Genomic DNA, 26,449 nt, shown 5'->3' with positions numbered 1-26,449 from the left:
ACAACACCTCCCACAAGGGAATGCCAGCACTGGGTGACAAGGGCACTCAAAATGCACGCCATGGCACACACAGAAACAATAACCATACTCCTTTACCCCTGCAGGGCCCGAACGCCAACACACCGCCACGGAGGGTCCAGATTTGTCCATCCCACCCCCAGAACAGGCCCCCAGCGAGGACAGCAGCTCTGTCAACCTAGAACCTGACGACCAGCCCGGACCATCGGGGACCTCTGGACAGTCGGTTCCCCACACACAGACACAGGCCACAGCAGACCCAAACCCCTCTGGGAACACCAGCACAGCTCCCACCCAGCGGGCCCATGCCTCTGTCTCGCGGACGCGTCAATCAGCGGTGTGTCCGCCACTACAGGGCACCCAGGCTGACCCAACACCCCAACAACAACAGGGACCTGGGGGCAGTGGTAGTGGGCACACCGTCCAGGGGACAGAGGCCCGGGGAAACAGGGCAACTGGGAGGGCTGCTGTGCGACAGGGGGGGGAGGACAGGCCCAGGGAACCGACTCTCCAAGAGGCCCTCACCACCATCATGGGAGCATATCATCACTCCCAGGAGACAATGGTGACGGTACTGGCCAGGTTCACCGAGATCCAGGCACAGCAGGAGGAACGGTACATGGGGTTCAGCAATGAACTCCGGAACATCGCTACCGCTATGGGGACCATAGTCCAGGCCCTCAACCGGATAGAAACCACATTGCGGGACCATGTGGCACCGCAAAGGGCCCCTGTCACTAGCCAGGAACAGCCTACCACCTCCGCCGGCGCTAGTGGTCAGGAGGCCCCCACAGAACGACGGGCCACCAGAACCCCACCTCCTGCTGAAGAACAACCACCCCGCAAGAGGAACCTGAGATCTCAAAGGAAGACAGAGTAGGATGCCAAGACCCCCGCCAGCCTAATATCCCCCCGGATGTCATTCCACTGTCTCACAGTGTCACCCTGTCCAACCTTGAACTGCCCCTGCTCCATCCTTCCACAGGCATATGGACAATGCACCTGTGCGACCGAGAACTGGACTCTGCCATGGACATAACTCCACCCTCATCCATCACCGTTTTAATATCATGTACCAATATCTAGCACTAAAAATAAATCACTCATTGCACTGAAATCAATCTGGAGTCAGCCTGTATTATTTACAAATGTATAACACATTACTTATCAATAATGTTCTGTTATTTATGTGATGACAACATACCGATGTCAATAAGCATTAGTCCATGGGCTAACCAAGCAGAAGTCACGCAATGGGTCATACAGCACTGAAAAGGGAAGGGAAAATCAAACATCAGTTTAAAAGAACTGGGGGGAAATACACAAAGTAAAGATGCAGGGGGCTTTCAGTAAATGTTAAATGGCGTGGGTGATTCCTACCTGTGTGCTAATGAAAATACTGTTGGATAACTCTGTCCCTGTTGTCTGGATCGTCCTCTTCGTCTTCCTCCTCTTCACTCTCCGCAGGCTCCACAGCTGCTTCAACACCACCATCTGGACCATCCTCCTGCAGGAAAGGCACCTGACGTTGCAATGCCAGATTGTGAAGCATACAGCAGGCTACGATGATCTGGCACACCTTCTTTGGTGAGTACATCAGGGATCCCCCTGTCATATGCAGGCACCTAAACCTGGCCTTCAGGAGGCCAAAGGTTCTTTCAATGATCCTCCTAGTTCGCCCATGGGCCTCATTGTACCGTTCCTCTGCCCTGGTCCGGGGATTCCTCACTGGGGTCAATAGCCAAGGCAGGTTGGGGTAACCAGAGTCACCAATTAGCCACACACGGTGTCTCTGTAGCTGTTCCATCACATAAGGGATGCTGCTATTTCGCATCACATACGCGTCATGCACTGACCCAGGGAACATGGCATTCACATGGGAGATGTACTGGTCAGCCAAACAGAGCACCTGGACGTTCATCGAATGGTAACTTTTCCTGTTTCTGTACACCTGCTCATCGTCTTTTGGGGGTACTAAAGCCACATGGGTCCCATCAATGGCACCAATTATGTTGGGGATATGTCCAAGGGCATAAAAATCACCCTACACAGTGGCCAAATCAACCTCCTCAGGGAATACAATGTAGTGCCGCATGTGTTTCGTCAGGGCAGACAACACTCTAGACAAGATTTTTGAAAACATAGGCTGAGACATTCCAGATGACACGGCCACTGTTGTCTGGAATGAGCCACTTGCCAAAAAATGGAGGACTGACAGAACCTGCACTAGAGGGGGAATTCCTGTGGGTTGGCGGATGGGGGACATCAGGGCTGGCTCCAGCTGGGCACACAGTTCATGTACAGTGGCTCAGTCAAGTCGGTATCGTAGTATGATATGGCGTTCTTCCATTGTCGACAGGTCCACCAGCGGTCGGTACACGCGAGGATTCATCCTTCTCCTCGCAAGTCCCAGCGGACGGTGCCTAGGAAGGACAACATGGCGCACAGAGTCAAGCAAATCACAGGTACGTTCACCACTGCATGCATAGCACACGATTATCTATGTATTGAAAGGCGTGTATGTGTGGCAATGCAAGGCCTAGGCCTGTGTGACGCAGTACAAATTATGCCATGTGGGCCCTTGAAATGGCGGCTGCCTGACCTGTGAAGTGGGACAATGGGATGTGAGGTCAATGCGCTGGCGTGGCACACCGTGGCGGTAGGCGGTCGAAGACCGCTATACGAAGCCGCATTGGCTAACATTGAGGCCTATGGGTTTCAGGAGCCAATGACGAGGTGCGCCGGCGGTCGCGGTACGCACCGCCGCGGTACGCACCGCCGCGGGCGTGACCGCCATTTTCTATCTGCTTAATCACTCGAGACCTGATCATCCACAGGAGAGGACCTACACTGCAAGTGCTGCTGTGACCTCGTTCTGGAAGTGACAATGGCTGCTGCGACTGGGGAAAGGGCCCCTGCCTTCACGTCTGAGGAGTTGGAGAAACTTGTGGATGGGGTCCAATCGCATCTAACATGCAGAAAATTTATGATTTTTCCTTCCCACCCTGTACATGTCAAATAGGTCAGCGCCCATCAGAAAGTGGACATTTGGCGTGCCATCGCCAAGGAATTCCGGGCCCTGGGGGTTCACGTCAGACGGGGCACCCACTGCCGCAAGAGGTGGGAGGACATCCGCCGCGGGACCAGGAAGACCGCCGAACCACTGCTGGGGATGGCCTCCCAACCTAGGAGGGGTGCCAGTCGTACCCTGACCCCCCTGATGTCCCGGATCCTGGCGGTGGCCTACCCTGATTTGGATGGGCGCTTGAGGACATCACAGCAGACACAAGGGGGTGATTATCAGCACATTCTGCTATCTCTCTGCGCAGTGGAGGCGTCTGGGTGGGGGAGGAGGGTTGTGGATGACATTAGGCCAGGGCGCTTTCTGTAGTGTAGTCCTCTCCTTTAGGCATGGCCCTGTGCTCCCGGCCCCCACCTCTGTAGGGTGACAAGTACAGCTATCGATGGTCCAGCATCACACATGTGCGCCTATGTCGTCTCTAGACCTGTTGTCCTAGTCAGAAGTACTGAGTAGTGTACCCCGAATGCGCGGCTTAGTGCATGAGGCTCCTGTTTCTGTCCTCTGCGCCAACAGTGTTGACATTGCATGCACTCAACCTGGTCTTCGTTTTTCTCCCCCCACCCATCTTCTTCATCTTCTTGTGCATGTGTGCATTAGCATCATCAGGCGGAGGAGAATTGGCATCGGAGCACGAGGGAGCTGCAAGTCACAAGGCCCCGGTGGGACCAGGAACAGACACCGAGGGCACCAGTGATCCGGAGGGCGAGGGGAGCACCACAACGGGGACCGGTGGTGACACCAGCGACAGCGACACGTCCTCGGATGGGAGCTCCCTAGCGGTGGCGGCAACATCCGGGCCCCCCGCCTCTACAGGTACAGCCGCCACCCAGCGCACCAGCCCCGCCCTCCCAGCAGCCCCTCAGCCTACGCTCCGTGCCCGCTCGCCCAGGAAGGCGGGCGTCTCCTTCACCCCAGGCACCTCAGCCCCTGCCCCTGTTACCCCTGCTGCCCTCAGTGAGGAGGTCATTGACCTCCTGAGGACCATCATTGTTGGGCAGACTACCCTTGTGAATGCCATCCAGGGGGTAGAAAGGGAGGTGCATCGGAGCAATGCCTACCTGGAGGGCATTCATTCGGGTCAGGCTGCCCATCAACAATCGTTCAATGCTCTGGCCTCAGCACTGACGGCAGCCATTGTCCCTGTTTCCAGCCTCCCTCTTCTGACTGCCTCCAGCCTGTCTCTGTCTCCTGTTCCTCAGCCTATCCCATCCACACCATCAGACCAGCCTGCACACACCTCAACACCCAAGGGCAGCTCATCCAGACACAAGTACCACAGAACCCACAAGCATTCATGCAAGCAACACCCAGATGCAGACATTCCAACAGTCACTACCACCTCTGTGTCCCCCTCCTCCTCGTCTCCCTCCTCCCTCCCTGTGACTTCTACACTCACACCTGCATGCACACCACCATCAGCCAGTGCTTCCATCACCAGCACACCCTCCAGTCCAGTCCGCACACGTGCAGTCACCACCCCCACTACCATTTACACGTCCCCTGTGTCCTCTCCCACTGTGTCTGTCACCCCCTCTTCCAAGACACACAAACGCAGGCAGACACCCACACAACAGCCATCCACCTCACGACAGCCTCCAGCACAAGCACCTGCACCCAAAGACAGCACACCTGACTCTCCTACAACCACATCCTCTTCCTTCACTCCCATCACCACTTCTCCTACCTATTACCTTGGTCCTAAGAAATTTTTCCTCGCCAATCTTGACCTCTTTCCCTCCACTGACCCACCCCCTCCATCTGCAAAGAGTCCCAAGAGCACCTCAGCCACCACCAGCCCAGCTTCGAGTGTCACTGTGGTGCATGGGTTCTGAAGCCCACCCTTTGCCAGCAGTGACACTTCAATCAGCAGCAAGGGGACAGCCAGCCCCCCACCAGGCAAGAGGACCAGGAAGCTAAAGGGCCGCCGTGAGAGGACTGACACGGCTGCCTCCAAGGAGCAAAGTTCGCCCACTTCACCAGCCACAACATCTAGGGGAGGCAAGGGCCCGAGAGCCCCATCTAAGGAGCGAAAGGGCAGCAGGGCGGAAAAGTCAGCCAGCAGGAGCGCGGAGCAGGAGGGGCCCACAAGCCCCATCCCGGGTGTTAGGAAGAACACCAAAGGGCCCAGGACTCCGTCACCGAAGGGTCCAGCAACAGCATGGTCGGAGGGCGACTGAGCAGGGAGTCCAGGCCAGGTCTGGCTCCCTTGACCTACTGGACGAGCACCTCTGAACAGGGCCCCGCCGTGCAGAAGAGCACCGCTGAACAGGGCCCCGCCGTGCAGAAGAGCACCGCTGAACAGGGCCCCGCCGTGCAGAAGAGCACCGCTGAAGAGGGCCCCGCCGTGCAGAAGAGCACCGCTGAACAGGGCCCCGCCGTGCAGAAGAGCACCGCTGAAGAGGGCCCGCCGTGCAGAAGAGCACCGCTGAACAGGGCCCCGCCGTGCAGAAGAGCACCGCTGAACAGGGCCCCGCCGTGCAGAAGAGGACCGCTGAACAGGGCCCCGCCGTGCAGAAGATCACCGCTGAACAGGGCCCCGCCGTGCAGAAGAGGACCGCTGAACAGGGCCCCGCCTTGCAGAAGAGCACTGCTGAACAGGGCCCCGCCGTGCAGAAGAGCACCGCTGAACAGGGCCCCGCCGTGCAGAAGAGCACCGCTGAAGAGGGCCCCGCCGTGCAGAAGAGCACCGCTGAACAGGGCCCCGCCGTGCAGAAGAGCACCGCTGAAGAGGGCCCCGCCGTGCAGAAGAGCACCGCTGAACAGGGCCCCGCCGTGCAGAAGAGCACCGCTGAAGAGGGCCCCGCCGTGCAGAAGAGCACCGCTGAACAGGGCCCCGCCGTGCAGAAGAGCACCGCTGAACAGGGCCCCGCCGTGCAGAAGAGCACCGCTGAACAGGGCCCCGCCGTGCAGAAGAGCACCGCTGAACAGGGCCCCGCCGTGCAGAGGAGCACCGCTCCGCTGGGCCCTTCCTGTCAAGCACCGCTCCGCTGGGCCCTTCCTGTCAAGCACCGCTCCGCTGGGCCCTTCCTGTCAAGCACCCCTCCGCTGGGCCCTTCCTGTCAAGCACCGCTCCGCTGGGCCCTTCCTGTCAAGCACGGCTCCGCTGGGCCCCGCCGTCTCAAGCACCACTCCGCTGGGCCCTTCCTGTCAAGCACCGCTCCGCTGGGCCCCGCCGTCTCAAGCACCGCTCCGCTGGGCCCTTCCTGTCAAGCACTGCTCCGCTGGGCCCCGCCGTCTCAGGCACCGCTCCGCTGGGCCCTTCCTGTCAAGCACCGCTCCGCTGGGCCCTGCCGTCTCAAGCACCGCTCTGCTGGGCCCTTCCTGTCAAGCACCGCTCTGCTGGGCCCCGCCGTCTCAAGCACCGCTCCGCTGGGCCCTTCCTGTCAAGCACCGCTCCGCTGGGCCCCGCCGTCTCAAGCACCGCTCCGCTGGGCCCTTCCTGTCAAGCACCGCTCCGCTGGGCCCTGCCGTCTCAAGCACCGCTCCGCTGGGCCCTTCCTGTCAAGCACCGCTCCGCTGGGCCCCGCCGTCTCAGGCACCGCTCCGCTGGGCCCTTCCTGTCAAGCACCGCTCCGCTGGGCCCCGCCGTCTTAAGCACCGCTCCGCTGGGCCCTTCCTGTCAAGCACCGCTCCGCTGGGCCCCGCCGTCTCAGGCACCGCTCCGCTGGGCCCCGCCGTCTCAAGCACTGCTCCGCTGGGCCCTTCCTGTCAAGCACCGCTCCGCTGGGCCCCGCCGTCTCAAGCACCGCTCCGCTGGGCCCTTCCTGTCAAGCACCGCTCCGCTGGGACCTTCCTGTCAAGCACCGCTCCGCTGGGCCCGCCGTCTCAAGCACCGCTCCGCTGGGCCCTTCCTGTCAAGCACCACTCTGCTGGGCCCCGCCGTCTCAAGCACCGCTCCGCTGGGCCCTTCCTGTCAAGCACTGCTCCGCTGGGCCCCGCTGTCTCAAGCACCGCTCCGCTGGGCCCTTCCTGTCAAGCACCGCTCCACTGGGCCCTTCCTGTCAAGCACCGCTCCGCTGGGCCCCGCCGTCTCAAGCACCGCTCCGCTGGGCCCCGCCGTCTCAAGCACCGCTGCGCTGGGCCCTTCCTGTCAAGCACCGCTCCGCTGGGCTCTGCCGTCTCAAGCACTGCTCGGCTGGGCCCTTCCTGTCAAGCACCGCTCCGCTGGGCCCCGCTGTCTCAAGCACCGCTCGGCTGGGCCCTTCCTGTCAAGCACCGCTCCGCTGGGCCCCGCCGTCTAAAGCACCGCTCGGCTGGGCCCTTCCTGTCAAGCACCGCTCCGCTGGGCCCTGCCGTCTCAAGCACCGCTCCGCTGGGCCCTTCCTGTCAAGCACCACTGGCACAATGACAGTGCCGGATCTGTCCCGAGCTACTGTTCACGGTTCACTGTGCCCACCATGCCTCCTCCTTGACCGGTGGAGACTGTTATCCACCTGATGGACTGTGGCTTTGCACTCCCCAGGATGGCACAGTGGGCAAGCCACCCACTGTAGAGACTTGAGAGACTGTGGCTTTGCACTCCCCAGGATGGCCGAGTGGGCAAGCCACCCACTGTAGAGACTTGAGAGACTGTGGCTTTGCACTCCCCAGGATGGCCGAGTGGGCAAGCCACCCACTGTAGAGACTTGAGAGACTGTGGCTTTGCACTCCCCAGGATGGCACAGTGGGCATGGTGGCCCCTTCGTGGATCTGGCGTCGTGGACTCATGTGGCTGTGGTGCCCCCCCCTTCCCTTCCCCCTGAGGTGCCTGTAGTTTTTTCATCAGATGCCCCTGCAGTGTTCTCTCCAAAGGACTCAGGTCTCCTGTGTGGGCTTTGCCCTTGTGTTGATACACTTTGGCCCACGGACACTTGGAATATCGTTAGATGTGCAGGACTTATTGCCTCGGTTTATCGTATGCACTGGATATTGAATTGGTTTTTTTGAATTGTTATTGCTATTTGACCATGACTTATCAGTGGTTTTTATTTCCCATAAATTTCGAGTCACAATTTAAATATGTCCTTGCTTTTTTTACAGGGATTTGGGTGGTGTCACTGTGACTTGTTCTGCATTGGTGTGTACATGGTTTGGGGGGGTGGGTGTATCGCATATGTGTGTGCACGTAACCTTTCGTCCTCCCCCCTCCCCTGTGTCGTAGGTGCAGTACTCACCGTTGTCGTCTGCGCCGGCGTTCGTACTCGTGGTAGATGAGCAGGTAGACGAGAGCAGGTAGGATGTTTAATTTGGGTTCCATGCTGTCCTCCTTCCTCGTGGAGTGCGTAGAGGTGCGCGTTTTCCCGTTCGTAGTCTGTTTCCCCCGTGTTTTTATCGGCGGTGCTCCCGCCCCGGAAATGGTGGCGGATTGGCCGGTCATAATAGTGTGGGCGGTACATTGTCTGCCGCCTGCCTGTTGACGGTGACCGCCGCGCTGTTTGTCGGTCCCGCCGTGGCGGTCGGAGTGTTAATGTGGCGGGCTGTGTTGGCGGTTCCCGCCAGGGTCAGAATTCCATTTTTTGGACTGCCGGCCTGTTGGCGGGTTGGCCGCCGCTTTATCAACGACCGCCAGGGTTAGAATCACCCCCTACATCTGGAAACTCCAGGAACTCTACAAACTGCGAGAAAGAAGCAAGCCGCCTTCTGCAACATTATATCTTCAGCTCCTGCCAGCACCTGCAACTGTTTCTCAGTCATGCATCCTCCAGAAGAGCGAAGGAATCTCCCATGGGGTGAAGGGATCATTCCCCTGCTTCAGCAAGCACTGAATGCAGTGACGACCGGCTGCGCAGATCCCCTCTCCTGCTGAGCTGTGTGGATCCTGCATCATGGTTGGTAGACTGAAGTGGTCCGACGGTCCTGACGTCCTACTGCCCAACTTTGGTGGAGTTAAGAACTTGCCTCCCCAAACAAGACGGTACCCCTGTGCTGCGCGTGTTTTGCAGCTGCCAAGGTTTGTTGACATCCTTAAACAAATTTCCTCATACATCTTGCAGCTCCAGCTCCAGCCCCCAGCACTCTATCCTGTGAGCACATCTTCCTGAGTGGTACTCCGGCGGTGTGGAAGGATTTATCGTAGTGGTGTGTGGGCCTCTTTTGCACCTTCTTTTTCCCAATGCTGTGGGACTCCTGTGCAGGCTGCCTGGTCTTCTGTGGGCTCTCTGAGTTGCTGAGAGCCCCCTCTGGCTCCTCCTTCTGGGTAGAGTCCACCTGGTCCTTCTTGGTCCCAGGCAGCGCCATTGTCTGCTAACTGTGAGCTTTGCGTGTGCCAAGGCTTGTTTGCGGACTCCAGCGACGCAAACTAGACTGCAATCTTCCATCCGGCGTGGGACATCACTTGCACCAACCAGGAACCTGTCTCCATCTTCTTGGGTGCAAAACTGACTGTTGTTCTTCACCGATGATGGTTCTTCTTTTGTACCTTCATCCGTGTTAGCAGAGGCTCCTGTTCTCTCTGGACTTTTCTGTGCTTCTTGGACTTGGTCCCCTTCTTCCACAGGTCCTCAGGTTCAGGAATCCACTGTTGGTGTCTTGCAGTCTCTGCTGGCTGTTGCTTAATTCTTCTTTTAATTTCTGTGTCTGTTCTGGGAAAGTTACTGTTTTGTCATGCTTTCCTGTGCACTGGGGTGGGTTCTGGTACTTACCTTTGGGGTTTTCTAGTAATCCCAGCTCCCCTCTACACACTATACTTACCTAGGTGGGAGACTGAATTTCACATTCCACTCTCTTAGTATATGGCTTGTGTTCCCCCAGGCCCATTTCAAATTTTTTGATTTTCACCAATTGCACTATTTTCTAACTGTTTTTACACCTGTTTCTGCATACTAGTGTATATAATTTGTGTGTTACTTACCTCCTAAGGGAGTATAGTCTCCATGGTACTTTTGGTATTTGTGTCAACTAAATAAAGTACCTTTATTTTTGTAACAATGAGGTGGTCATTACTACCCTGGCGGACGGTGTTAAAGCGGCGGTAAGAACGCCAAAAGGCTTGTGGTAAAAAAATTGGAATTACGACCGTGGCGGAAACCGCCAACAAAGACAGCCACTTTAACACTCCGACCGCCACGGCGGTACAGACAAACAGCTTGGCGGTCACCGCCAACAAACAGGCGGAAGACAAAGTACCGCCCACAGTATCACAACCTACCAATCCGCCACCTTTTCCGGGGCTGATTCAATGCGGACAAAAACACGGCAGAAACAGGATCTCGAAGGGAAAACGATCACCTCTACACACCCCACGAGGAATCCAGACGCCATGGAACCAGAGCTGCACATCCTGCTAGCCCTCTTCTTCTTGCTCCTCTACCAGGAGCACGAACGCCAGCAGCAAAGACAACGGTGAGTACTGCACCTACGACACAGGGGAGGGGGGAGGGAAAAAACAGGGACACACACACGCAACACTCCCACCCTCACCCACGACAACACAAACACTAATACATATTTATACATTATATTACGCCCCCCAACCCCCCCAGGAAGAATTCAATACAAAAGGAAATGAGTGTAACCATTGTAATATATTAAAATCAAGTACGCAAAAATATATATATAGACCATAAACAAAATATACACCAAGCTTAGTAGTCCAGGTAGTGCTCCAATGAAGTCCGTGGAACACTGGGCCCACACGGTATGGGCGAGGCCCACACAAGATACCCGACCATGACGGAGCGAACACTGCAGGGGCATCAGAGGGCAAGAAAACAGGCACCTCAGGGGGAGGGAAAGTGGGGGAACCTCAGCCGGTTGAGTGCACAAGGCCAAATCCACGAGAGGGCCACATGCCCACTGTTCAATACTGGGGACTACAAAGCCACAGTCTCACAAGACTCTACAGTGGGTGGATTGCCCACTGTTCCATCCTGGGGAGTGCAAAGGCACAGTCTCTCAAGTATCTACAGTGGGTGGATTGCCCACTGTTCCATCCTGGGGAGTGCAAAGCCACAGTCTCACAAGTCTTTACAGTGGGTGGGTTTCCCACTGTTCAATCCTGGGGAGTGCAAAGCCACAGTCTCACGTCTCTACAGTGGGTGGATTGCCCACTGTTCCATCCTGGGGAGTGCAAAGCCACAGTCTCTCAAGTATCTACAGTGGGTGGATTGCCCACTGTTCCATCCTGGGGAGTGCAAAGCCACAGTCTCACAAGTCTTTACAGTGGGTGGGTTTCCCACTGTTCAATCCTGGGGAGTGCAAAGCCACAGGCTCACATGTCTCTACAGTGGGTGGGTTGCCCACTGTTCAATCCTGGGGAGTGCAAAGCCACAGTCTCACAAGTCTCTACAGTGGGTGGACTGCCCACTGTTCCATCCTGGGGCGTGCAAAGCCACAGTCTCACAAGTGGATGAGAGTCTCCACTGGTTCTGAAGGGGGCATGGTGCCTAGAGTGCTTCATCCTGCTAAGGACAGAGGTAGTGGATGTATCTCTCCACTGCTTCTGGAGGGGGAATGGTGCTGAGTGCTTCATCCTGCTAAGGACAGAGGTAGTGGATGACAGTTTCCACTGGTTCTGAAGGGGGCATGGTGCCCAGAGTGCTTCATCCTGCTAAGGACAGAGGTAGTGGATGACAGTCTCCACTGGTTCTGGAGGGGGCATGGTGCCTAGAGTGCTTCATCCTGCTAAGGACAGAGGTAGTGGATGTATCTCTCCACGGGTTCTGGAGGGGGCATGTTGCCCAGAGTGCTTCATCCTGCTAAGGACAGAGGTAGTGGATGACAGTCTCCACTGGTTCTGGAGGGGGCATGGTGCCTAGAGTGCTTCATCCTGCTAAGGACAGAGGTAGTGGATGTATCTCTCCACTGGTTCTGGAGGAGGCTCTGTGCCCAGAGTGCTTCATCCTGCTTGCGACGGACTCCGTAGCATCAGTGCCCTTGGCGCTCATGGGCCAGTGGTGCTGGTGGCGGCGGTGCCCTGTTCAGCAGCGCTTGAGGCAGCGGTGCACTGTTCAGCGGTGCTTGAGGCGGCGGTGCCCTGTTCAGCGGTGCATGAGGCGGTGGGCTCCTTTGCAGTGATTCAGCTGCTGGCGGTCCTCTCTGTCCCAGCGGGGCTTGTGCTGGCACTCCTCTCTAGCCCAGCGGGGCTTGTGCTGGCGGTCCTCTTTAGCCCAGCGGGGCTTGTGCTGGCGGTGGCCTTGTGGGCAGCAGGGCAGGTGCTGGCGGTGGCCTCCTGGGCAGCAGGGCAAGTGCTGGCAGTGGCCTCCTGGGCAGCAGGGCAGGTGCTGCCGGTGGCCTCCTGGGCAGCGGGGATGATGTTGGTGGCCTCCTGGGCAGCGGGGATGATGGCGGTCTCCTCCGCCGTGCTGCTCTTCCCAGACTTGCCGGTTTCTTGTGGCCCTTCCCCACCTTGGAAGGTGTTGCAGCTAACTCCACACTCCCACCGGGACCCCTGGGAGCGGCTTTGGTGGGTGGAGTCTTCCCCCTCTCCCGCTGGGTACTGGCCAACTTTTGATGCTTGACAGGTGGGGGACTGTCCGTGCTGTGGATCTGTGCCACACTGGCTGCCCTGGTGGCCGGTGCGCTCCAGATTCCGGTGACTACAGGCACCACTGGTCCCGGAGATGTTGTGGCTGAGGTGCTAGGTTGGGACCTGGAGAGTCGGGCCCTAGGAGACGGACGGGGTGGTGGAGGTGTGGGAAAGAGATCAAGGTTGGACAGGAAAGGTTTTTGGGAGACACTGGGACGGGTAGCTGGAGGGGGTTTGGGAGTGGAGGAAGAGGTTGTGGTTGTAGGAGGTGTTCGTTGGGTGACTTTGGGTGAAGGTGCATGCGGTGGAGGCTGTCGTGAGGTGGATGGCTGTTGGGTGGGTGTGTGAATGCGTTTTGTATCTTGGGAGGTGGCGTCACAGACACACTAGGAGAGGGCACAAGGGACGTGTGAATGGTAGTGGGGGTGGTGACTGTACGTGAGCGGGTTGTGGTGGTGTGTGTGCTGGTGATGGCAGTAGTGGCTGTAGATGTAGTGCATGCAGGTGTGAGTGGAAACGAGACTGGGAGGGAGGAGGGAGACGAGGAAGAGGGGGACACAGTGGAGGCAGTGGATGTTGGTGTGTCTGCATGTGTGTGATGCTTGCATGAGTGCCTGTAGAATGTGTGGTGCTTATGTTTGCCTGAGCTTCCCTTGTGTGTTGACGTTTGTGCATGCTGGTCTGAAGGTGTGCTTGGGATAGGCTGGGGTACAGAGGATTGGGTCTGGGTGGAGGAAGTTGGAGGGGGGAGGCTAGTGACGGGGACAATGGCTGCCATCAGTGCTGAGGACAGAGTCTGAAAAGCTTGCTGAAGGGCCGCCTGACCAGAATGATTGCCCTCTAGGAATGCATTTGTTTGTTGCAACTGCTTTTCTACACCCTGGATGGCATTCAAAATGGTAGACTGCCCAACAGTGAGTGACCTGAGGAGGTCAATGGCCTCCTCACTGAGGGCAGCAGGGGTGACTGGGGCAGGGCCTGAGGTGCCTGGGGCGAAGGTGATGCCCACCCTCCTGGGTGACCGGGCACGGGGCAAAGGCTGAGGGGCTGCTGGGAGGGCGGTGCTGGTAGGGGGGGTGGCGGCTGTACCTGTAGATGCGGGGGGCAAAGATGTTGCCGCCACCACAAGGGTGCTCCCATCAGAGGACGAGTCCGTGCCGCTGGTGTCAGCTCCTGTCCTCGCCGTGGAGCTCCCCTCGCCCTCCGTCCCACTGGTGAACTCCAAGTCCGTAGTCTCACCCTCCAGGGCCATGTGGGATGCAGCTCCCTCCTGCTCCAGTGCCACTGCTCCTCCGCCTATGATGCTAATGCACACAAGAACAGGGAGACCACAAAAAGGGGGGACGACAACAGAAGAAAGACATGTTGAGTGCATGCATTACTGCTACCGTTGGCGGACACGACAGACACAGAAGCCCCCTGCACTGCGCCGAGCTCTTGGGCCCCACTGTTCCATCCCTGGGAAATGGCCTACAAGGCTATGGACGACATCTGCACACATGGATGACACAGGGGCATGACTAGGTGTACTTGGCACTCTACAGAGGTGGGGTGGGGTGCCACATGGCCTGCCCTACGGAGGGACCTTGCCTACTAAACTCGCCCTGGCCTAGGGAAACCCACTGCCCACCTCCCCCACCCAGACACCTCCACTGCGCGCAAAATCAGCAGAATGAGAGTGTACTCACCCCCTTGTGGCTGCTTTGATGCCCTCAAGCGCCCATCCAACTCCGGGTATGCCACCGCCAGGATCCTGAACATCAGGGGGGTCATAGTGTGATGGGCACCCCCTCCCACGTTGGGAGGCCATCCCCAGCTGAGCCTCCACCGTCTTCTTGCTCCAGCTGCGAATGTCCTCCCATCTTTTCCGACAGTGGGTGCTCCGTCTGTGGTAGACCCCCAGGGTCCGGACGTCCTTGGCGATGGCATGACAAATATCATTTTTCTGGTGGGCACTGACCTACATAAATTGTACAGGGGGAAGAGAAACTTATTACCAACTTCACCGTCACAGTCATTGGCCCCCATCCCTACCCTTGCCATGTGGCACATGCACTCAGCGTCGTTTCATGCACGCCTCAATCTCCCCCCATCTTACATCCACCCCACTCCACACAGGCATAGCCCATGCAGCATGTTCCCAGTGTACTTACCTGTTTGTCTGGAGGACCGTAGAGTAGCGTGTACTGGGGAGGAACCAGTCCACGAGTTTCTCCAGCTCCTCCGATGTGAAGGCAGGGGCCCTTTCCCCAGACACTCGAGCCATTGTCTTTTCCAGACCGAGGTCACAGCAGCACTCGCAGTGTAGGTCCTCTCCTGTTGAAGATCAGGTATAGAGTGATTGAACAGATAGAAAATGGCGGTCACGTCCGCGCCGGTGTGTACCGTCACCGCCGCTGTACATCGTCATTGGCTCCTGGGACCCATAGGGTCCAATGTTAACCAATGCAGGATTGCACCACTGTCTTCGACCGCCTACCGCAATGGTGTACTACGCCAGCGCAGTTACCTGATATCCCCTTGTCCCACATTACAGGTCAGGCAGCCGCCATTTCAGGGGGCCACATGGCATTAATTTTGACTGCGTCACACATATCTAGGCCTTGCTTAAATACTAATACAGCCATATGTCGATTTTCAAACATTTTCCGATAAAGTTGTGTTTACCTACCTCAGTGCTGGTTGACTCTCTGCTTGCTGTTCTCCTCCATAGAGCACGTCCGCTGGGGCAGGTGAGGAGATGGTGGCATCTTCCGGTGTATAGACTGCTGGTGGACCTGTCGACAATGGAGGACCGACAATTATCACCTACAGACTCGATTGTACCACAATCCTGGAACTGTGTGCCCAATTGGAGCCAGACCTGATGTCAGCTATCCGCCATCCCACAGGAATCCCCCCTCTAGTGCAGGTGCTGTCAGTACTCCATTCCCTAGCAAGTGGGTCTTTTCAAACAACAGTGGCCATAGCATCTGGGATGTCCCAGCCTATGTTCTCCAACGTGTTGTTCAGAGTGTTGTCTGCCCTGCTGAAACACATGCGCAGCTACATCGTTTTCCCTCAGGTGGAGGATTTGCCTACAGTGAAAGGTGACCTCTATGCCCTGGGACATATCCCAAACATCATAGGTGACATAGGTGGGACACATGTGGCCTTGGTTCCCCCACGCAGGAGTGAACAGGTGTACAGAAACCGGAAGAGTTACCATTCTATGAATGTGCAGATGGTGTGCTTGGCCGACCAGTACATCTCCCATGTAAATGCCAAATTTCCTGGCTCAGTGCATGACGATTACATTCTGCGGAATAGCAGCATCCCTTATGTGATGGGGCAACTCCAGAGGCACCGTGTGTGGCTATTAGGCGAGGACATGGACCCAATACAATGTGACTAGGTGTCTGGGTATGTGGATGTCCCTAAGAGTTTGTGTGTGTCTAACAGTTGTCCCTCGCCATTTGCAGGTGACTCTGGTTACCCCAACCTGTCATGGCTACTGACCCCAGTGAGGAATCCCAGAACAAGGGCAGAGGAACACTACAACGAGGCTCATGGGCAGACTAGGAGGATTACAGAGAGGACCTTCGGCCTCCTGAAGGCCAGGATCTGGTGCCTCCATATGACAGGTGGTTCCCTATTCTACTCACCAAAGAAGGTGTGCCAGATCATCGTGGCCTGCTGTATGCTTTACAACTTGGCTTTGCGACGACAGGTGCCTTTTCTGCAGGAGGATGGTCCAGATGGAGGTGTTGTGGCAGGTTGGAGCCTGCGGATAGTGAAGATGAGGAAGCAGAAGAAGAGGACATAGACAACAGTAACACGGTGATCCAGCAATACTTCCAGTGAGACACAGGTAAGAAGACAACACTGACTGCTACATCTGATTTAATTCTTCTACCTCTCATCTGTTTGTCATTTTCGCCCAGTGTATGGACACTCAGTTGTCACTTTCCCTTTCAAATTCACAGATATGTGACCTCTGCTTTGTTTCCGCATGGACTAGAGCTGTGTGACATAGGTATGTTGACATTACATTGGATATAGCATTTTGCCAGTTATTGCTAGTACACATTTTCGAAAGTAAAGAATAACTCCAGATTGTTTTGTGATTTAAGGGTGTTTATTTAAGTGCTAAATAGTGGAGGTTGTCAGGGGTGATGGTGGAGGAATGTCCATGGCAGGGTCCAGTCTATTAGTCTCACAGGTGTGTTGTCCAAAGGGGCATAGGAAGTGGAGCTAGGGCAGTTTAAGTATGGACAGGGTGACAAAATTGGACAGAAGGATGACAATCAGGGTGGTCTCATTTCGTGACGGGGGTCTTGGCATTGTTCTCTGTCTTTGTCCTGGATCTCAGGAACCGCTTACTGGGTGGTTCTCCATCTGCAGGGGGTGGGGTGCTGGTGTCGTGGTCCTGTGGCGGTGCCTCCTGTCCACTAGTGCCAGCGGAGGTGGTGGGCAGTTCATCGTCCAGGCTAGTGTCAGGGCCCCCTTGTTGTGCCACAGTGTTCCTCCTGGTGTTGACAAGTTCCTTCAGCACCCCTACAATGGGGCCCAGGGTGGAATTGATGGATTTGAGTTTCTCCCTGAACCCCAAATACTGTTCCGTCTGCAGCCGCTGGGTCTCCTGAAACTTGGCCAGTACCATTGCCATCGTCTCCTGGGAATGGTGGTAGGCTCCCATGATGTTGGAGAGGGCCTCATGGAGAGTGGGTTCCCTGGGCCTGTCCTCCCCCTGTCGCACAGCAGTCCTCCAAGTTCCCCTGTTTCCCTGTGCCTCTGTCCCCTGAACCGTGTGCCCACTACCACTGCCCCCAGGTCCCTGGTGTTGTTGCGGTGGTGGGTTAGCCTGGGGTCCCTGTAGTGGTGGACACACTGCTGCTTGACGTGTCCTGGGGACAGAGGTATGGGCCCGCTGGGGGGGTGCTGTGCTGGTGTTTCCAGAGGGGGAAGCTCTGTAGTGGCCTGTGCCAGTGTGAGGGGAACCGACTGTCCTGAGGTCCCAGATGGGCCGGGCTGGTCATCTAGATCCAGTTGGACAGAGCTGCTGTCATCACTGTGGGCCTCCTCTGTGGGTGGAGTGGACATGTTTGGACCCTCCTGTCCTGTGACGTTGGGTAGGGGTCCTGCAGGGGTGTAAAGGCATGATTATTGCATCTGTGTGTGCCATGGTCTGCAATGGGTGGGTCACCCTGTACCCCAGTGCTTCCATTCTTGTGTGGGAACTTCTGTGATAATGGTTTAGGGAGGAGTATGGGTAAGTGTAGTGGACATGCTTTGGTGATGGGTGTCCATGCTTTGGTGTTACATGCAGGGCTTGGGTTTGGGATGTGTGGTTTGTGATAGTGGGACATGTGTGAGGAGTTGGAGTGATGGGGGTGAGGGCGAGGGTGGGGGTCTGTGATAGCATGCAGGTGGGTAGGGGATGAAGTAGCTAAAGGTTTGACTTACCAGAGTCCATTCCTCCAACTACTCCTGCGAGGCCCTCAGGATGCAGTATAGCCAAGACCTGCTCCTCCCATGTTGTGAGTTCTGGGGGAGGAGGTGGGGGTCTGCCGCCAGTCCTCTGAACCGCAATCTGGTGTCTTGAGACCCCGGAACGCACCTTCCCCCGTAGGTCATTCCACCTCTTCCTGATGTCATCCCTAGTTCTTGGTCGCTGTCCCACTGCGTTGACCCTGTCCACGATTCTGGCCATAGCTCCATCTTCCTAGCTATGGTGGTGTGCTGCACCTGTGGTCCGAATAGCTGTGGCTCTACCCGGATGATTTCCTCCACCACGACCCTGAGCTCTTCCTCAGAAAACCTGGGGTGTCTTTGCGGTGCCATGGGGTGGTGTGGGTGATGTGTGGGGTGGTGTGTGTTGTGATGTGTGGGGTGATATTTAGAGGTGTGTTGTGTGAGGTGCGTGGATGTTGTGTGAGTGATGGTGTTGAGTGCCTGTGGATGCTATTGTTCTTTCTGGTGGTGTCTCTCTCTGGCCTTCTGTCGCAGTTGTTGTCGTAGGGGTTTGTGGGTGATGTGAGTGTATGTTTTATAGTGTATTGGGTGTGTGGGAGTGGTGTGTGTATGTGTATCAGGTGTGTGTATTTTGAATTGTCCAATGTGGTAGGGTTTTGTAAATGTGTGTGTATTTTGAGCGTGGCAGTGTGTACTGCCAATGGAATACCGCAGTTGTAACACCGCTGCCGGATTCGTGGGTCGTGATAGTGTGGGCGTATTCCTGTTGGCTTGACAGTGTTGGTTTTGTTATCGCCAGTTTATCACTGACCTTTGGTGTGGCGGACTTGTGTGGGTGTCTATATTTTGGCGGATTCCGAGCTGTGGGTCATAATGGCTGTGGCAGAATTCCGTGACCGCGGCGGTGTGTTGGCAGTCTTCTGCACGGCGGTAAGCGGCTTTTACCGCCAATGTTGTAATGAGGGCCTTGGTATTTGAATGACCTCTGTTGGGCCGTATGTATAAAATTTAACTTCATCCCAAACAATCGCATCAGGAATTGGTATAGCGGAAATGTTCACAAAAGACAAGTCTCTGCGGACCTTGTGAGAAGAAAAGCGGGGTTTTAGGACCTCATCCACCAGTTCAACTGTTGATCTTTCAGGAAGAAAATGACCATGTATTAATAAAAAGAATGTTATGACAAAGCCAATCCATGGGAGGAAAGCTAATGCAGTCAAAGAAAGCCATAGATAGTTAAACTAATTTGTTTTAAGACAGTTTATCAGCTTACGTGTTTTTGACAGTTCGAGGAAGAAGAGGCAAATGACTGTGAAGTTATCGTTGATATCGGTGAAGTATCCTGAAGCTGTTCGCGCAAAGGCTGGAACCGCATTTGTAGGAGGAGGACTGGTAGGGGTCTCCCATGGAGGTTCACAGTAAATGACACCATCCGTCTGTGTTGAAGTTGTGTCAAATCGATCAGTACTTTCAATATTGTTTGTTGTAACAGATTTAGTGGAACTAATGCAAGATCATTTTCCACCCTCCCCAAGCTCGGAGAGAGGTGTCAGCGTTGCTGCTCAAAACTTGTAGAGGGACTTATTGACCAGTAGTGAGAGGGATTCGGGAACTACTGGCTGTTCCTCTTGGTCTGCTGTGCAGGATTGGCGACATAGTGTAACTTGAGATTGTCGATAGATACAAGCGGGTTTCCTTAGCACCAGCAAACAGTGGTAGAATGACAGTTCTGGGACCATGTATTCCCAAGACTGGGACTGGTGCACGATGAGAAGGACCAAACTCCTTTTTCACAGCAACCATTTCACGTACTAGATCCCCAACTTTAGGAATCCAGCCGGTAGATGTTATTGGTACATTCTGAATTCCTGTGGCGGCAGCACTGGCAGAAGCATTGTCGTCATGAAACTGTTGTAATTCCTGCAAGACAGTGACACTTTCAGTTATGTCAAAAGGTGTTTCTGCCGCCTCCATGCCAGGGCAATCAGGATCTGGAACACATATTTGAGTTCTGAACAGGCACTTGTATGAAGTACGAACCCACCAGGGACCTTCTAGGGAGATTGTTAGGTGCTCTCTGGACTCCATACAGGTGGTTAAGCCAACTACAACCCGTACATAAAACTCTGGCTGTTAAGGAATGCTTTAAATCATGTTTACGTTGCGCCACAACACTATTTCCCTCCGGATGAAATGGAGAAAAGTAATGGAGTTGGGCCACTAACGAAGCCATGGCATCCCTGAATGCCCTTGAGGCGAAAGCAGGACCCTGGTCCGAGTGGAAAGCTCAACTGCATATGTACTGATAAAGACTCACAAATCTTTAATAACAGTCCGAGGGTCAGCTGAGCGTTGTGGCCACACCTATAGAAATCTAACTATTCGGTTTAGGGGACCCCATTGGTCCAAGTACACACATTGTCATGGTGTGTTGGAAATTAGGAGGGGTGTCTGCAGTGGGCGTTTGACGATGGAACCTTTAATTTTTTGGCAGATGTCACAACAAAGGACATACTGCTTGGCGTGTTTGTATAGACCTGGCCACCAATAACGTGCTTGCAACAATGATATTGTAGCAGCCACACCAGCATAGGCAGATGCTACCCCCCTTATGCTCTGCTTTAATCAACTCTGATCTTATGTCTTTGTTGGGAATTACCCGAACCCCCATGCCTGGTATTTTTACTTCAGCATCTAGGCAGTCACCCATTCGGTAGGAATATTTAGCAGGAAATACTTTTGGATAGGGCGTGCCTTCAGCTGTAGCTTTCACCGCAGCCCACATGTCATTGTCTGGTTTCGCTCCTGAGTGAGTTACTGCAGAAACAGCAGCCGTAGCTACTGCTGATTTGGTGGCTTCATCAGTCAGTGTATTTCCAGCAACGCATATTCCAAACCGGTGGGGTCCAAGTGTATGTACAACATGGACGTTTGGTAGCGTTTCCTTCAGTTCCACTACTTTCCCCCACAGGAGTCTATGTTAAATGGTGTTGCCTTTAGAATCTCTGAACCCATTCTGGCGCCAGTAATGCAGGTATTCATTGAAGGACTGGACACAGTAGTACGAATCACAAACAATCAGTGTTAACTATGCAGGATCTTTATGTTCCAGTGCCGTCACAAGAGCCTTTAGCTCTGCTAATTGTGCTGTGCAATCCCCTAGGGTTTGCGTGTATGTATGTTGGGGACAAAATTTATCATCATCTATATAGCCACTTACGAGTGCGCAAGCAGCGGAGTATTGATGTTTTGTGCCAATTGCAGGTTGTGCTGAGCCAACTGTGCACATGACTCTTTGATATTGATCAATAGGTAGTGTATTTGCTTGAGCTGGGTATTCTAGTTCATATTGCAAAAATTCTTGAGTTTGTAACTTTGGGTCAAAAATGTAGTCTACGTCAGTGGCTGTCAAAGATGTTGCCCATTGAATCCAACGTGGATGTAATGCTTTGGCGTTAGGAACGCTGGCTTTGGTAACAGCCTCAAGGGCTGGAATTGGGAAGATGACTATAATGCGTTTGCCTTGGGCTAGAGGTCTTTCTTTAATGACGGCCATCTGAACAGCAGTGAGAATTTTCTCAGTGGGAGCAAAGCGTTTTTCTGCTGCTGAATACAAATGTGATTTGTATGCAATCGGGACTCTCTCATCCTCGTTGAAAGGTACATAGGTGAAACCAATACCACCAGCAATTACTCTGATGACCAGATGTTTTTTGTTGTCCCCTGTATGTAAATGTTGTGCTGCAAGCATGTCTGCTTGCAGAGCTCCGAGAATGCGTTTGTGTTCGACTGTCCAAAATTTACCTGAAACGTCGGGCGTATTAAGTCATATTAAGGTTTTATGGGTGATGCATAATCAGGAATGTAAGTTCTACGAAAGTTTATGAAACCCAATAGGGATTGAATAGAATTTAGAGGTTGTAATTGTGCGCATTTTTACAAGAATTGCGGCGCTAGGCTCTTTTCTTCACTTGATAGCTCGTATCCCAAAAACAGGACACTAAGGAAGTCTATGTTTGTTTTTTTTAAATTAAATTTGTAGCCGAACTTGCCAAATCCCACAACAATGCGGGATACCCATCTTAAATGTTGCAGCAATTCATCATCTGTGAGGTAAATATCACCTACATAGGACAATGCTTCAAGGTCTATATTGTGTAATATTGAAGTCACACGAACCGTGAACAGTCCTGGACTGAGGTAAATGACAGAATTCTTGCTGGGAGCCTAGTGCGCGGAAACTTGTTAAGTCTCTTCTCTCAGGCGCTATATTTTGGCAGAAGAAACCACTGGAAATGTGAAGTGTTGTTTTTGATTTTTTACGCACTATGTTGTTCATGAGTACTGTGCTATGTGAGTTTTGTATAGCATATGTGCATGTATGACTGTTTAAGTGTCTGTAGACTAAGACTATTCTGTACGACTGATCCGGTTTAGCTACGGGGAATAATGGATTATTCATGGGTGAGACACAGGGTTTGATTATGCCCTGGTACTCCAGTTGTGTGAGGATTTCCCCCATGGGTGCTTTGGCATCGTGTTTAATCAGATATTGGGGTTGAGGTTTGGGTTGATTTTTAAATTGGGAGTACATGATAGAGGGAATCTTTGTCCCATCCTAAATGGTTGCGATATAACGCGGGTGCCTGCGCCAATGCCCAATTGATGGCGTACGATTCTATGGGCTCCACGGGAACAAGGGGCAAGAAAGAAGGTTTAATAACATCTTTCCCATATGGGCAGGTACAGACAAATTCAGGTGGCCAACCCTTTTGAGCCAGTAAAATATCATATATGTTTACGATGCTGTTCCAAAAGATTGCGTGGATCGTGTGCTCAATGTCTCCTTCTAACTGTAGCGTTACTTTGTACACCCTATAAGGTGTGGAGACACACAAGTCCCCAGTCTTACTTGCAGGAAGTCATCAGTTGCATTCACCTCCAGATGCTCTAGAAGATTCCGGCGAGCACTGCCGCTCTATATAAAAGCGCTAATGCCCACATCTTGTTCTTCAACAGAGTCCTCTTCTTGAGTGGCATGTCGAACTGCAACTGCTGCCACCTTTTTATTTTTTAATTGTCCTTTTTGTTGGGGAAGTTTCTCTTCTGTTTTAACAGAAACTTCTGTTGAGCGTTGTGATTCCTGTCTCGGTTTCACGTACTCAATTCTTTGCTCTGACACCCCACCTATCTTACTGCGTTTTTCCAGTGAGTCCAGAAAGGAACAAGATTGGCGTGTATCAGTATACTGATATCTGTCAGGTGTTTTTATATTGTCTCGATTTCTGAGATTATATCTATTCTGTGGGGTCTCCGTATGCGGAGATTCTCCCCTTTCTTTTTTAGGTGTTTTTTTTTTTTGTCCCAGCGTTTCTTGGTACCGTCAGGAGCTTGCGTGGTAGAATCTTTATTAGATTTACCTTGAAATTGTGGTTTTGTTGGTCTGGCCCCCAGACTATCTTGACCAATGCTAGAGTAGGTCTCCATGATAATCTCTGGCAGTTCGTGTTCTTGATCCTGTGGAGGAACATCCCGGAGCCACATGTGCTCTGCTACTGCTACCACTTGCCCTTTAAGGTTAATTAATATAATTGAGAATACTGTAGCACAGGTGCCCATTAGTTGCAACCCCAATTCCAGGGCTGGGGCAGCCCCATATTCATCTTGAATTTGTTTCAACAATTCCGTAAATAGGCAAGTGTCGGTGTGCCATGTGCGGTAGTATAAAGAGTGGCAAATACTGTGCCCTATGTGTTACAGTTATCAATAGTGGTAACCATCCCAAATGGCAAGCACATGGTTAATATTCTGTGTTTATCCTGAGGTCCCTTATGGGGAAATACTGCTTCCAATCCATTTATTTTTTGAACTAAGAAAAACGGAATTTCTTCTTGTTTGGCTAGAACTTTACCCATAATCGAATGTACTGTCGCAGGATTAATATCTGGCATTACTGAATGTAGTTGCGCCAGAGCAGCAAATGCTGGGTTTGTGTTTAATGTTTGCATTATAAACTGTACTACTCATCTGTATATTGCAATCAGATCAGCATAAAAGTGATGGACTTCAGCTACTGTTAGGTTCGCTGCAGCAGGGTGAGGTGTATAAGCGGTCAATAAAGGCCAGGTAGGACCATCATTACATAGAGGACCTAACCTAAGGTGAACCTTGTGTGGGATAGGGCGCCATGAAGCCAATTATTATGTTCTTGATAAGATAGAGGTATTTCTAAATATGCTTATGCTCTGTACTGTGCAGGTACGTTTGCAGGTGTATAGTGATGAAATGTATTTGTGTTTCTATCAACTGCTGGAAATGTGACCCAAGAATAAAAAAGTTCTGTTCTAGAGGGTGAGTGTGCTTCAACAACAAATGTGACTGGACATGTGCCAGTAAATGTGCAGTAAGTGGTGGTCATATACTGACTGCAATTGCTACCTGTTGTGGATTCACCATAATGAATGGTAAATTTATACAGAGATAAGCACACCAAGGCCCTCATTATGACATTGGCGGTAAGTACTGCTTACTGCCATGCTGACTGCCGCCAACATACCGCCGCCGCAGCAGATTACCGCCACCCATATTATGACCCACACATAGCAATCCCACACCGTCACGTCAACAGAACTACACCCACAGCATTATGACCCATGAATCACAGCGGCGGCCATTCAATGGCGCTAAACCATTGGCGGTACATACCGCCACGCTTAAAATACACTCACATATACAAAACAACACAACATTGGACAATTCTAACTACACACACCTGACACACATGCACACACCACACCCACACACCTACACCAATATAAAACATGCACCAACATCACCCACAACCCCTTCCGACTACAAACAAGCGCCACAAGAGAGATAGCAAGACCTCTGACAAGACCACAGAGGCACACCTCCATCACCTATATACCATATACACACCCTACATCACACTGCCCAACACAGCACCTCACACACCCTCACCCACACCACTCACCATACACCTATGGCATCGCAACAACACCACAGGTTATCAGAGTAAGAGCTAAGGGTCATGGTGGAGGAAATCATCCAGTTAGAGCCACAGCCAATTGGATCACAGGTGCAGCAGACGTTCATTGCTAGGAAGATGTATCTATGGCGGAGAATAGTGGACAGGGTCAATGCCATGGGACAGCACCCCAGAACAAGGGATGACATCAGGAAGAGGTAGAACGACCTACGGGGGAAGGTGCATTCCACAGCAGCAAGACACCAAATAGCTGTACAGAGGACTGGCTCTGAGTTGGTTGACTCTGTGCTCGCTTTTGTCCTTCATAGGCACCGTCCGCTGGGACATGTGAGGAGATGGCGGCATCCTCCGGTGTACAGACCGCTGGTGGACCTGTCGACAATGGAGGAAAGACATGTGATCATCACATACAGGCTTGACCGTGACACAATCCATGAACTGTGTACCCAGCTGGAGCCAGAGCTGATGTAAGCTATCCGCCATCCCACAGGAATCCCCCCTCAAGTGCAGGTGCTGTCAGTACTCCATTTCCTTGCAAGTGGGTCATTTCAAACAACAGTGGCCATAGCATCAGGGATGTCCCATCCTATGTTTTCCAACGTGATGTCCAGAGTGTTGTCTGCCCTGATGAAACACATGCGGAGCTACATCGTTTTCCCTCAGGTGGAGGATTTGCCTACAGTGAAAGGTGATTTCTATGCCCTGGGACATATCTCCAACATCATAGGTGCCATTGATGGGACCCATGTGGCTTTGGTCCCCCCCCAGCAGGAGTGAACAGGTGTACAGAAACCGGAAGAGTTATCATTCCATGAATGTGCAGATGGTGTGTTTGGCAGACCAGTACATCTCCCATTTGAATGCCAAGTTCCCTGGCTCAGTGCATGATGCCTACATCCTGCGGGCTAGCAGCATCTCTTATGTGATGGGTCAACTCAAGAGGCACCGTGTGTGGCTATTAGGTGAGCACCTGGAAGCAAGTCAGTGGGAATGCTTGTCTGGGTCTGGGGTTATCCCTACAGGTTAGTGTGTGTCTAAAAGTTGTCCCTCGCCATTTGCAGGTGACTCTGGTCACCCCAACCTGTCATGGCTACTGACCCCAGTGAGGAATCCCAGGACAAGGGCAGAGGAGCGCTACAATGAGGCCCATGGGTCAACTCGGCGCATTATCGAACGGACCTTCGGCCTCCTGAAGGCCAGGTTCAGGTGCGTCCATATGACCGGTGGACCCGTATTCTACTCACCAAAGAAGGTGTGCCAGATCATCGTGGCCTGCTGTATGCTTCACAACTTAGCTTTGCGACGACAGGTGCCTTTTCTGCAGGAGGATGGTCCAGATGGCGGTGTTGTTGCAGCTGTGGAGCCTGTGGACACTGAAGACGAGGAAGCTGAAGAAGAGTACATGGACAACAGAAACTCGGTGATCCTGCAATATTTACAG

Source organism: Pleurodeles waltl, chromosome 10 (assembly GCF_031143425.1).
Source record: "Pleurodeles waltl isolate 20211129_DDA chromosome 10, aPleWal1.hap1.20221129, whole genome shotgun sequence".
In the NCBI taxonomy this organism is placed as follows: Eukaryota; Metazoa; Chordata; class Amphibia; order Caudata; family Salamandridae; genus Pleurodeles; species Pleurodeles waltl.
Note: the sequence above shows the minus strand (reverse complement) of the source record.